The 13,634-nt window shown below is 44.3% G+C and overlaps 1 protein-coding gene across 2 annotated transcripts in view; it reads right to left on the minus strand.

Moving 5' to 3' along the window:
- Window positions 1-13,634, minus strand: part of LOC311355572 (voltage-dependent L-type calcium channel subunit beta-1-like) — a 49,770-nt gene that overhangs the window by 34,241 nt on the left and 1,895 nt on the right. The window lies entirely within an intron of this gene.

The raw sequence follows: 13,634 nt of genomic DNA on the forward strand, positions 1-13,634 counted from the left end.
ACATTGTTTGACTGACACACACACACACACACACACACACACACACACACACACACACTACACACACTACACACACTACAGAAGTGCACAGACAGACAGTGATAGCACCATCTGGAGTATTAAGCCAGTGGTCAGAGCTCTGCTGTCATTAGGCTGATTGGACAGCTGATCCAGGAAGGGGCGGGGCTTGGTGACATCACAGAGAGCAGTCCAGCTGAGCGCAGAGTAAAAGCCACTTCTAATCTCATCCAATTCTCCTGCCATTCCATATTCTGAAACCCTGTTTCCAAATCAGCCCAGGACACAGACAGGCCTGCTGTTGTGTTGTTCTGAATTCAGAAGCGGCTCTTCGCAGTAAATGATTTGATTTTATATGGCAGATATTTATTCTTTCTTTGTATTTATATCTCTTTTTAATCCTTTTTCCAAAAGGTGAATTTGAGTCCTGTAACATTTCCCAAATCTTGGATTACAAGAGCATATCTTCTATCTCACGTATTTGCTGTGTTTTATAACATTGTCTGTGTCAGTGTAGCTCGTTGTGCCAGATTTTGCAGTGGTAGGTACTTATAGGGAGAAGTATCTGGTACCTTACGCACGACAGGCTCCGTGGACGTAATCTTGATATAACAGTTGAACCAACGCCAAAACAGATGGCAAGACTCATCTCCATCTCTGGAGTTGTGAAGAGCTTTTTCTTTTTTTTCCTTTTTCACACAATTATTATATTTTTTAAATGGTTGTTTTCTCAACTGAATAGACCTTGGACTGGGCTGGTTGAGGAGCCTGAGTGGTTCAAACCAAAAGTATTTTTTGTATTTTAACCACAGGTTTACTTTAAACTAAGGCAAGGCAAGGCAACTTTATTTATATAGCACTTTTCATACACAAGGCAGACTCAAAGTGCTTCACATATAAACATTTTCACACAATAAAAAGATACATACAATACAATAAAAACTAATGTATCCACTGAGTGCTCTCTAGCAGGTAAAATCATTTTAAACTACTAACATAACATTAACAGATTCAATCTTTAAAATTTGCATTAATAGCATGCATAAATATCACAACATAAACTATTTTATGATTTAGCTACAAATAAAAGTGTGTTCCTGCTGGTTAGCTCCACTCATCAACTGAATCGTTCTCTGTGTTCACCGACCTGAAGAGCAGGAGGGACTCTGAGCTGGCCATGTACAGGTCACATGTCACATCACAACTAGTTTGAATCCGTCATTGAACATGTGTTTTTTTTTGCAAAATGTATACTCATTATTTACCAGGTTTCCTGAGATTGTAAACAAGAGTCTGAGAAAGAGTGAGTGAGAGACAGATATAGAAAGAAAGAGAGAGAAAGATAGAGAGAGCAAGCTGACACACATTCGTCTTTAAAGTACACACACACACACACACACACACACACACACACACACACAGACACACACACTCTAACGTGTCATGACCTACAACACCACATGCCAGACGCTGTCCCCCTGCAGTCTCAGATCAGATAGTAGTCTTACTGTGAATGCTAGATGTGTGACATGAAGTACTGCACATGGAGAGACAGGTGGCACTGTAGAGAACACTATCTACTGATGATAACACACACACACACACACACACATACACACACACACACACACACACCTCTATTTTACCAAGTAGCTGCTGCCACTCTGGCAAAAACCACTCAGTCACTAATCTCCGCACTGATCTGCAGAATCACACACACACAAGCATGCAATAAGTAACACACACACATACGCTCACTAACACACACACACACACACACACACACACACACACACACACACACACACACACACACACACTCAGTAACACACACACATATGCTCACTAACACACATAAATACACACTCACACATGCACACACACACACTGACAGTGATACCAGTACACAAATGAGCACTGCAAACCACACACCTGAGGAGAGCCATGAATTCAGCTAATCTGAGAGAAGATCTTCCTAACTCTCCATGATTTAAATATATATATATTTTTGGTTGTACGTACTGTATAAAAAGTGGAAGTTATCAGAAATTGTTCTTAAGAAATTGCAAGAGCGTAGGAAGCAGAACACAGCACCGGTAATAGCCCTACATCCAGCACTCACTCACCCAGGAGACGTTCTTGTTCTTGGGTGTCTTGGGCATGGCGACGGCCCCGGAGGCAGGGGGGAGGGAGGCCCTGCTGGGCAGCGATCAGCCCCACACTCGCTGCCACAAGGCTGGGCAGGTGGGAGCAGGGTGGGGGTCTACACCCATGGAGCCTCCCTTCACCCTCGATGAGACGACAACCACAAATCCCCCAAAACTGCAGACTACATCAACATCAACAAAGTTGAGGACCAGAGAGAGGACCACGTAGACCCAAGCAGAGATCAGGTCCAACTCCCCCTCACTGCAGAGTATCCCAGCAGAGATCTTCTATGTCAACCCTAGCTGGTCCAAGAGGCAATCCTCCTTCCATCTAGGACACTGATTATGTATTCACGCTGAGTATGAATATTCAACATCCCAGCAGGTCTGACCCCTCCCCTCCCTGCCACACAGTGCCAATCACAGGGCAGATCGCTGAGGCTTACGGAGGAGAGGACGAATGTAGCGGTGAACTATTGGAGAGGGCAGGCTTACTTGCTCTCACCTCCTCCTCCCACCTCCTCCTCAGAGCAGGTAAATCGAGGTTCGCTGTAAGCAGCCTCTCTTCCCTAGAACTTAAAATCGTGTTTTTTATATCAGGCATGAAAACAATAATCTATGCAACCCTGACTCTTTTAATCTTCTCTCTTTCAGTGTGCAGACTCTCTCCTCTCTCATCTCTCTCTACCTTTCCTTCTCCCTCACTAGTTCCCTCCCTACTCTCCAGGGAACATCGCCCTACCTGGGAGCGACCGGTTTCCACGACGACCCATGCTAGGCGACAGGTGACCTCCTAAGGGGAGGGGCGGAGCATTGAGAATGAGACTCTCTACAAACCCACAACTTCATTTGTCCTAACAACCAAAAGCAAATCCTTTGTTACTGATACTTGTTATTTTTAACTTAATTCTTGACTCAGTGGTTGTTTCACTTGTGAAGCACTTTGCATCACTGTTTACTCTACAGTTGGATTTGATTTGATTGAACTAAGATGAGCCTTGTTTGTAAATCATCCTAGCTGATATTGATTATTGGGATTGGACACATCAGCCAAGGATTGGCTGATGTGGGCTGATGTCTCATACCAGTAACAGAACCAGGACATTTCTACCACTGCTCTGTCCCAATACCAGTGCTAGGAGCTCTCACCCCAACCTTTTCATATATTTTAATCTCCTTTATTTATCTGTCTCTCCCTCTCTCTCTCCCACTAACAGCCTATCTCGCTCGTCCTTTTCCAACGCCGGCTGGCTCTTTGGTTAAATCCTGTTGACCTAAAATGGCTCAGTCAGAGAGATGCCCCCTCCTCTAGTGGGGGGGGGATGAGTGGTCCCTGGAACCTCGCCAGGGGAAGTGAGGAATATCATCACCAGACCATGTCCAACCATGTAGCAAATATGCCTAGTAGAGATGCAGGTTCAATTCCCCCTTGCGCTTCTATGCTACAAGTAAGTTCCTACATTATAGACTGTCCCTATTGCCAGTCTATAATGTATAGGCTGGCAATATATGCATCCTGACCTGCTCATAATGACCTGTCTCTGTATTGTCTTACCCTGACCTGCTCCTTAATGACCTGTCTCAACTGTCTAACCTGACCTGCTCCTTAATGACTTGCCTCTGTACTGTCTATCCCCGACCTGCTCGACAATAACCAGTTACTGTGACACACGTAAATCACTGTGGATTAAAGCATCAGCTAACCAGTTAAAAAAATAATTTTCCATGTTTAATGGGATGTTTGATATCTGATTCTAAACATGCGTTGCTCTGACGCAACGCCAGATAAATACCATACGGGTCAACACTCCCAGTCTCCTCCAGCTTATACGAGAGCTCTGCTTCTCCTCAATCTCCTAATTGGCCTACAGAACATCTGGTCCTGGTCTCTGTGAGGGGTCGACGTTCTGGAGGGCCTTGGAGGCGGAGGTGAGGCTGCATAGGGGCCTGGGGCTAACCCAGGGGCCCCCAACCAACTAACGATGCAAATTATGCTAACAATGATAATTATGCTGACGCTGCTCACAATGTGGCTCTCCAATCCTTCTGCAAACCCTCCCCCTCCCCTATCTCCTTTTTCTAGTTTCCTTTTTCTACTTTATTTTATTTAATCTCGTACTCGCTTAGTCTCGTCATTCTCTATTTATCCCTTTTCAATTCCCTCTCTCTCCTCTACCATAATATCCCTATTTCCATCTCTGCCTCTTTCATTTCATCTTATTTAATTATCTCTCTCTCTCAGATTAGGAAAAAAGGAGACGGAGGAGATTATTAAGTGAAGGCAAGGCAGAGATGATTACAAATTTTGAGAGAAAGAAAGAAAGGGAGAGAGACACGAGATAAAGAGGGAGACAGACAGAGAGAGAGGCAGAGAGATAAAAAGAGAGACAGAAAGACAGACAGAGAGAGAGAACGAGAGAATCTGGCATGGAATTACAATGAGCATGGTTTCTAATACCAATCAGGAGGTTTTACTACTGACCTATTTACTTCAGCCTGCAGGTTGTGATACACAAGCTGTAGTGTTTTTATATTCTTTGAAATACAGCAAGAACAAACCAGTGTCATAATTGTATGCTACTGGACAAGCAATTATCATAAATACAAATGTAAATAAATGACAATGCTACTGAAATGGCATTAACAGTAGTAAAGCTTTAGGGTGCAACTTAATTAGCACTGATAATTTAGGTTAGGCTATGTTAAACTAGGCAATGTTGCACTATGCTAGGCTATTATAACATGGTAAGGCTAAGTTCCATTAGGCTAGGTAATGTTCAGCTAGGCTATGCTACACTAAACCCAGGCCCCCACACACATCTATGCCCCTTTCCAGCCGCTGAGTGATATAACAGATTATATAAAAACTATAAAACCCCATCGAGAGCCGAGACATTCCTGGGGGCCTCCGCGGTTAATGAGCTGCTCTGTTTCCGGACTTTTCCGTCCTCCCTGGAAAAGGGAAGGAACGCAGCGTTCAACGCCAAGGAAACTCTGCTCCAGACGTGACACTCCCGGAGCGGGCTTCCATCCCAGAGCCTGGAAAACTGGGAATTCTAGGTAGGAGAGAGGTTAGCTCACTGCTACTACACAATGAGCTCATCAGCTCCAAGGGAACTCAAACCTTATGGAGCCCTCATGGACGCCCTTCACCTACTTCTTAAAATAACAAACTCCAAGCGATGGAGGGACTATCCAACTTACTTATCTTTGATAGTTGCTGCAGTAATGGCTGGTAGCTTCCCACATGATCGATGTATAGACATGTACAATCTTGAATGGTATTATAAATATTATGGCACACGAACGATAATGTCATACCGTAAACTCATAACAACTAAACATATCATAATATGCAATGTTGTACACCAGCGTAACCTCATAAAGAGAGTATTTATTAATCTCCAAGCTCTGACCTCATACCATAAATCATTGTAGCTCTGTATTGGCCAACTCATCTGAGTTAGCTAAAGGGCGGATTCTGGTAGCTAGCTTGTGGCTTCTGCTAGCTAACTGGTAGCAGGTGGATTCTGGTAACTAGCTGGTATAGGGTGACCAGGTATCCCTGTTTTCCTGGAACAGTCCCCGTGTCTGTTGGCCTTTCCCCAGTTGGAGCTGTCCCAAGTTTTTTTATATAGGGTTCTAACAATAAAATAAGAGGTTAGTGAACCCCAAAATAGTTTTTAATTTGGTTTTAAACACGTTATGAATTATATGATCTTCGAAATAGTACTATATGCCCTTTTGTCAATGTTACTCAAATATCCTACTGAAATCCCCCTATGATTTTGAACCTTCAACTCTGCTCTGAAACCACGCCATTTTTGTGAGAGACATTGCACCAAGGGATGACGGCAGCAAGGTTTTGGCTTATGTGTGGAAATCCGTCTGGGCAGAGGTTGACGTTGGTGGCTGCGCCCGAGAGAGGGTTAAGGTAAAAGTGCCACGGTGTGAGGTGCACTTTATATACAACATCGCTCATTATAACTCTCCCAAGATTCCATGGTCCCTATACCATATATCTATTTGAAAGTAGGCAATGTATCTTTTATTTTAATTAATAGAAAATGAATGTGTTAACATTAAACAAATTAAAAATTAATTGTTTTTTTTCAACTAATCAGATATCTAAAAAAAAAAATAATTTTTGACCAATGAGATCGCTCGAAATAAATTTAATTATTCTGACCAATCAGATCGATTGAGGTAAATAATTTTATTTGACCAATCAGATTGCTTGAAATAAATTGATTTTTTTCAACCAATGAGATTACTCAAAAAAAAATAATATTAGTAAAAGTATGATTGGCTTATGTTAAATAATAGGGGTGTGCATCTCTCCTTTATAGGACGATCCGATACATATCTTGATACATGCGCTACGATGCGATTCAGGGACGAAAAATTTGAAAATGGTGTTTAAAATGTTCTGCATTGTGGCATTGTGTGCTTGGGGCATGGCCATGATGTCCGTCAGTCGCTGTTAACCCAGCAGATTTGGTTTGGTCTGGCAGCGTGGAGTCCCGGATATATGTCCTTTTTTAATCAGCCCAATTACTGCAGTGATGGGATAGGACAGTAACCTCGTGGATGCATATTGGAGCTGTGCTGCGTTGCAACCAATTTCAGACGCTAAACGATGGTTGGCTACTCCGTATATTAAAAACATATGGAGGCAGTGTTGTGGACAACAGTGCTGCATTGTGGGTAATTTGCCTGTCAAAACCACTGATTGGATGGTTCAATGGCTGATCACTTTCAGCTTATATTGGACACACTCATGTAGTAGTCCTGTTGTATTGTACTGAATGATCCATTACAATTTATGTGATTTTAAAAGTTGTAAAAAAGAGGGCCCGCAGCTGGTATCTGATTGGTTGAGCATTAACATATGTCATTAACATGTCATTGTCATTAACATATGTTCAAACAAGTGTATTCTTTTATCCAGTGCAAGAGAACCACCCAGGCATTTCAATCAATATTGAAGAAAACTATGAGTTCAGGGAACGTTCCAAGACAACCGAAGCCTCCTACTCACTGTGTGTGAGTAGGTAAGTGCATGTGTGCTCGGAGAACGTTCTGTTCCAAAAGTGCAGTTCTGTCTGGGTTCCGACCGATGACATCATCATCCAGACAGGAAATGACCCGTATAAAAACATCATCAGCGTTCAGCTTTTTAAAATGTCATCTCTCTTTCCACCATGGCTATCAGACGCAGAAACAGACACAGACACACACAAACACACACCCGAGTGTTTGTAAATGGCTGTCCTCCATGGCCATCTAGTGGTGAAAACCTGCAGTACAGCATTAGACTAGAAGGGATAACATGAATTACAAACACAAAGCCATCAGTCAGCCTGACACCTCATCTCATTGAGAGCACTCACACACACACACACACACACACACCTCACACACACAATCTCACACACATTCATACACATTCACACAACACTTCTAAACACACACACATACACACACACACATCCTGGCTTGATAGTTCATCAATCTCTCTGCCGTCCCAGAATAAGCAGAGAATAAAAGAATGATCAGATCTTCCTGGTTTACCATACCAATCAAAACACGGCAAAGCAATCAAAAGAAAATGATGGGATATCACGATGTGTCTAGTAGACAAGTGCAATGTGCTTCTCTCTCTCTTTCACTCTCACTCTCCGGGGCATGTGAGCTGTGGTCTGACTTACGTTTGGAAGCTGAGCACTCCGACGATGGCCGAGTCCACAGCAAGGCATGAAGAGGAGCGGGGCGATCAAGGAACGAGCCGTCACCACCCACACTCAGCCTTCTCTGTGATTGGCTGGCTGAGCACACCGGCGAACCAGGAAGCCCAAATGCAGCCACGAAGTCCAAACCCAATCAGGATGTTCAAACGCAACGAAAATCCCCTTACCTCCACTCTACCCTCCAACCCCTCTCACAATTCCAGCCACACCCCGGGACCGGAACTCTTTCAAGATTCTCAAGGCTCTGCAGGTTAGGTCCAGTCCACCTCCATGACTGAGGGACCAGAAGGCGGTTGGGTGGATAACTTGCCGTCTTCTCCCTCTTTCTATTCTGTCCTTCTGCTGCGCTATGCTAGCTCGGCTACCTGGCTGGGCTATGCGAGGTGAGCTACACTAGTTTGCACGATGCTAGCTTGGCTATGCCAGGAGCGCTACACTAGCTGGACTAATATAGGTGGGCTACGCTAGTTGCCTGATGCTAGCTTGGCTACGTCAACAGTGCTAGACTAGCTGGGCCAAACTAGGTGGGCTACGCTAGTTGCACTATGCTAGCAATGCTACGCGAGGTGGGTTACGCTATTCGGGCTAACCTCGCTGGTCTACATTAGTTGCACTTCGCTAGCTGGGCCACGCTGGCAGTGCTACGCTTGCTGTGCTACACTGGGAGGGCAATGGCAGTGCTTCGCTAGCTGGGCTACACAAGTTAGGCTACACTGGTAGGGCTACACTAGCTGGGCTATGCTAATAGGGCTACACTAATAGGGCTATGCTGGCAGTGCTATCTGCCTAGCTGGGCAACACTAGGTCAATCCCAGTGGTACAACATAACTCCTGAGGTTCCCTCACAGGATTAATAAAGACTTAACTTATCGTCTGGGATCCCAACTAGACTAGACTCAGGTCACACTAAGTTCATCGCCTGTTCATCCTATGAGGAGCAGACAGAGGAGGTACAGGAGGAGGAGTTAGAATGTCCTCGGTTGACTGCTGCTAAACCAGCCAACTCCTCCGATGTCTGGTCTCGGACCTCCAGAATCTCCTCATCCCTGCCTCTCTCTCTACATCCCTCCCTCTTTCTCTACAGCCCTCCATCCCCTACCTGCTTCTTTTTATCCATTGTCCCTCCGTTGTCTCTGCCTCTGTCCATCCTTCATCTCCTTCTTGTTCTTCTTGAGGTTACCTCCCGTCTGGACTGTTCCTTCACTTGCTGCTGTCTCACTCGCCCCCTCGGCGGCCAGGGGAGAGAGAGACTCGCAATGAGGTGGTCTGTCGTGGGGAAATGTGTGAGTGTGTGTGTGTGAGGGAGAGAGAGGGAGAGTGACTCTGGTGCAGTGTCTCTCTCTCTGCTGCAGAGGCTTTAACCAAACATCATAAAGGAGAACTGGACAAGTGTCACACACACACACACACCAGCCTAGTACCCAGTAACACACAGACGCACACACACACACACACACACACACACACACACACACACACACACACACACACACACACACACACACACACACACACATACCATAAGCATAAACACACACACACACACTCTCTCTCTCACTACAGACAAAAAACAGATGTAGAGCGGTCATACACCCTGGCCTGTCCATAGCAACCAGACCTACCTAGCAACCAAACCTGTAGTCCCTAGCAACCAGACCTCCCTAGCAACCAAACCTGTAGTCCATAGCAACCAGACCTCCCTAGCAACCAAACCTGTAGTCCATAGCAACCAGACCTCCCTGGTAACCAAACCTGTAGTCCATAGCAACCAGACCTCCCTGGCAACCAAACCTGTAGTCTCTAGCAACAAGAGCTTCCATGGTGGAACAAAGACCATCCAAACAGCAGCCAACAAATATTGACACTAACATCACAATAAATACCAGAGTTCCAGTGTGGGATCCATTTAAGTGTACATATGTTAATACCAACAAGATATCAGCAGTACGAATGCTTTTCTCAGAAGCATTCAAACCTTTTTAGAGTTTATAACTTTTGATCTCTGAATATAATATGACTACTGTATTAAACTTATCTCTGATACAAAAGAGGTTTTGGTTATGTGTTTCCTTTCACAGCATAAATCTGCCACAGTGGATGCAAAGCTGGAAGGAAAGTGCACATCCGTCATGTGGAGGAGACTGTGTCAGACTAATGTCACCGCCATGTTGCTGTGCTGATTTAAGAGTTCTGACGGGAGACAGTTACCTGTGCTGCCTGACATCCATCACCTGTCGGCCCTCCACACGGCTTCCTGGAAGAGGAACCAATCATCTGTCAGCTGTACCCTGGCCACGCCCCCTTAATAACCCCACCAATTGACCCACCCCCAGTCTCTGTTTTACCTTGGACCAGACTATGGTGGTGCTGTGGAAGCCGAGCTGTAAATTTGAAGTTCAGAGGAGCGCAGGTTTATGATTCAGATATCATGTAGTGATATCTGAATCAGATATCTGAGTGTATGATATAGGTGATCACTTCAGCGCCTCATACTGCCATCTAGTGTACCAGGGGTGAGGTGCACATGGATTACTTAACGTATTGTCAATCACATGAAGCCTGGATTCAAATTCACAAAGAGTTGGGAAAGGTCAACGTGGTCAATGGTTGCGTCGGTTACATTAAAAGGGTTTTAGTTGCCAGATAAGATAATCAGTTACATTAAAAGGGGTTGGGTTGCCAGATCAGATAATCAGCTATAAGGTTGGGTTGCCAGATCAGATAATAATCAAGGAAATTAGTCTTTTACGTCACTGCTTCCTCCATCAAACAGGACTGAAAATCTGTAGAATCAGGAAAAGTCAAAAGTCTGTAATGAGTGAGAGCCAGGAAAAGAGAGAGAGAGAAAGAGAGAGAGAGCGACACACACACACAAAGACACACACACACACACACACACAGATGAAGAGAAAATTGTTGCAATGTTTACTTTTCACTTTTTTGTATTTATATTGCAGGTCTAGATATTGTGTAATATTTTCTCTTTACTTGAAGTTATCTTTACATATCTATATATAGATAAGTACATATATATAATATAAATTAATTTATCATACTCTTATTTATATAGGTTTTTGTAATATAATAGTAATGAAAGAGAGAGAGAGAGAGAGAGAGAGAGAGAGAGAGCGAGAGGGTTCGGAGAGCAAGATAAGGCAAGAGAGACAGAGATAGATGTTGTGTGATGGAAAGAGCGAGAGAACAAGAGAGAGATGAAGAGAGACGAAGAGAGATGTGGCTGTGATAGAGAGAGAGAGAGAGAGAGAGAGAACAAACAAGAGAGAGATAGAGAGACAGAGAGATGTGGGTGTGATAGAGAGAGAACAAGAGAGAGATGGAGTAAGAGAGAGAGAGGTGTGGAGAGAGACAGAGAAGATGAGAGATAGACAGAAAATCATGTGGGTGTTTAGAGAGAGAGCGGTAGAGAGCGCAGGGAGGAAAGCTGACCTTTGACCAGGAGGTAAAGCATGACATCATCATGTTGAGAGAGTTATGTAAATGATTGCTGAGTTCCTTCACATCAGACCATACCAGACTGTTTGTAAAACATGTTTAATATTATCATTCATGTCCATATTATTGATGAACCACTCTCTCTCTATTTATTATATAAAGCATAACAGGAATGACAAGAATAATGTTTGCATGTATATAACTTGTAGTAATATGTTGATATAATATTGTGGACTTATAGTAAATTCAGATGTCATTAGGGAGTGGGCAGGGTTAGTGTACCACGTACCCTACAGCTAGGAGTCAAACACCCTAATCACTATACTACTAGTGTCACATAGCTAGCGGCCCGCTAAAAGACTATATAGTAACATAATTAAACCTTTGTCTTCCCAGTAGGGTGTTTGTTTGAAGCCCGACTCCATTCTTCAGTGAGACATCAAAATAATCACCAGAGGACAAGTTTGTGTAAAGCATGCGCTAACGTAGTACAATAATAGACTATTTATATTATGACCCAAACAGGGAGGTTACTGGAAGCTCTGCTATTTCTGGCTCCTCATGTGGCAAACATCTCAGATTGTTCTGGTCTGCTCTCTGCAGTCAGAATGAATGTTTGATTACACAAACACAGTCTGCTCTTCTCTCATTTGTATTACTTCTGCTAACTAGCATTACTAGTCATGCTCGGTACATCAAATTAGTACCAAGCTAGGTATCGCCAATTAGCAGCATTCTAAGTAGCCTAAATAGCACCAAGCATGAAACCGCTAATTGGCAACAAGCTAGATCTCGCTAGTCTCCACCAAGCTAGGAGCCGCAGAGTGAAATCTGTTGTAGCGAAAACATTCCTGGACTTTAACCCCTTGGCAGTTTCCTTAAAAATGACTAAATAGTCCGAGCAGTAATCTCTCCACTGGGAGTTTAACTGTGACTCAGCAGACAGGAAGTGATGAGGCTGTGTGAGAGAAAGTGATGCACGAGTCTAGAGTTTAATAAGTTGGTGTGATATTGTGATTGTCTCTGGGATTGCCGTGGTGACGCAGTTTCCCCGTACTCTCTGGGACCACCAGACTGTGGGAAGGGGGCCGGGGCTCCCAGGGGGAGGCGGGGCTTAATAATACAGCGCCTAAGCAACATTCAATACGCAAATCTGACGATGGTGACGATAGTACCGTTGGAAACTTGACGCAAGACTGATATGATATGTAAGACACATGAGAGGCATAAACAGAGGTTTTCGGTCTAGGTAAGTCATCAATCAAATGCATTATCCAAAGTGAATAAGGTTAGAACATACAGAGACAGGTCATTAAGGAGCAGGTATGGGTTAGACAGTACAGAGAATGGTAATTAAGGCACAGAAAGGGGTTTGACAGTACAGATAGATTTTATTAAGGAGCAGGTTGGGGTTAGGGGTCATCCTGTTCTAGGATGCCTAAAGGTTAGACTGTGGACATTGGGAGTAAACCACCCTGACCATTAGATTCTGCTCTCCCGAATTTGTAATTTCGGACAACATTTTGAAAAAAGATTTGCATTTTGCAAACTGTGAAATCTCAAAATTTTCAGAGATTTTAAATGGTGTCTAACAAATCCTTTTATAGTAGCAAGGGTCAGCTATAAAACAACATCCTACTGCTCAATAATGATAACATATCCTAACTATGCCCTCTCTCTCTCACTTTTCAAACTCTCTCACTATGCCAACTCCCTCACCCCGCTCTCTCTCTCTCTCTCTCTCTCTCTCTCTCTCTCTCTCTCTCTCTCTCTCTCTCTCTCTCTCTCTCTCTCTCTCTCCCTTCCTCTGCAGAGAGAGAGAGAGAGAGACTTCAAACCCAAACCGTTCCGATCCTCTCCCATCCCCACCCGAGTCTCGCGGACCCGGCGCCCCCCTCCTAAAAAGGCAGAAACATTCAGGGCCGTGCGTCGCGTTAACCCCTCACGGTGCGTGCTGTCCAGTGCGCATTGCACGCACGCTGCAGGATAGGTGCCTGCGTACCACGAATACAGCGCTCTCTTCAGCACAGAGAACACTCAGCTCTGCCCCCGAATCACCAACACACTGCACCAACCCAGTGTTTACACACCAACGCTTTTACTGCAGCGGAGTGGTCCTACTTCCTGATGGATGACCCCCCCCCCCCCCCGGAACCCGTCCAGAAGAAGTCTACATTCTGCACTGGGAATGTTAAGTCGTAGATCATGTGTTTAAAGCTTCAGTCTCATCATATGCACGTAATGTGATTTTCAAGTCGAGTCAACT

This window comes from Micromesistius poutassou (assembly GCF_964030765.1).
Source record: "Micromesistius poutassou genome assembly, chromosome: 11".
NCBI classification, from domain to species: Eukaryota; Metazoa; Chordata; class Actinopteri; order Gadiformes; family Gadidae; genus Micromesistius; species Micromesistius poutassou.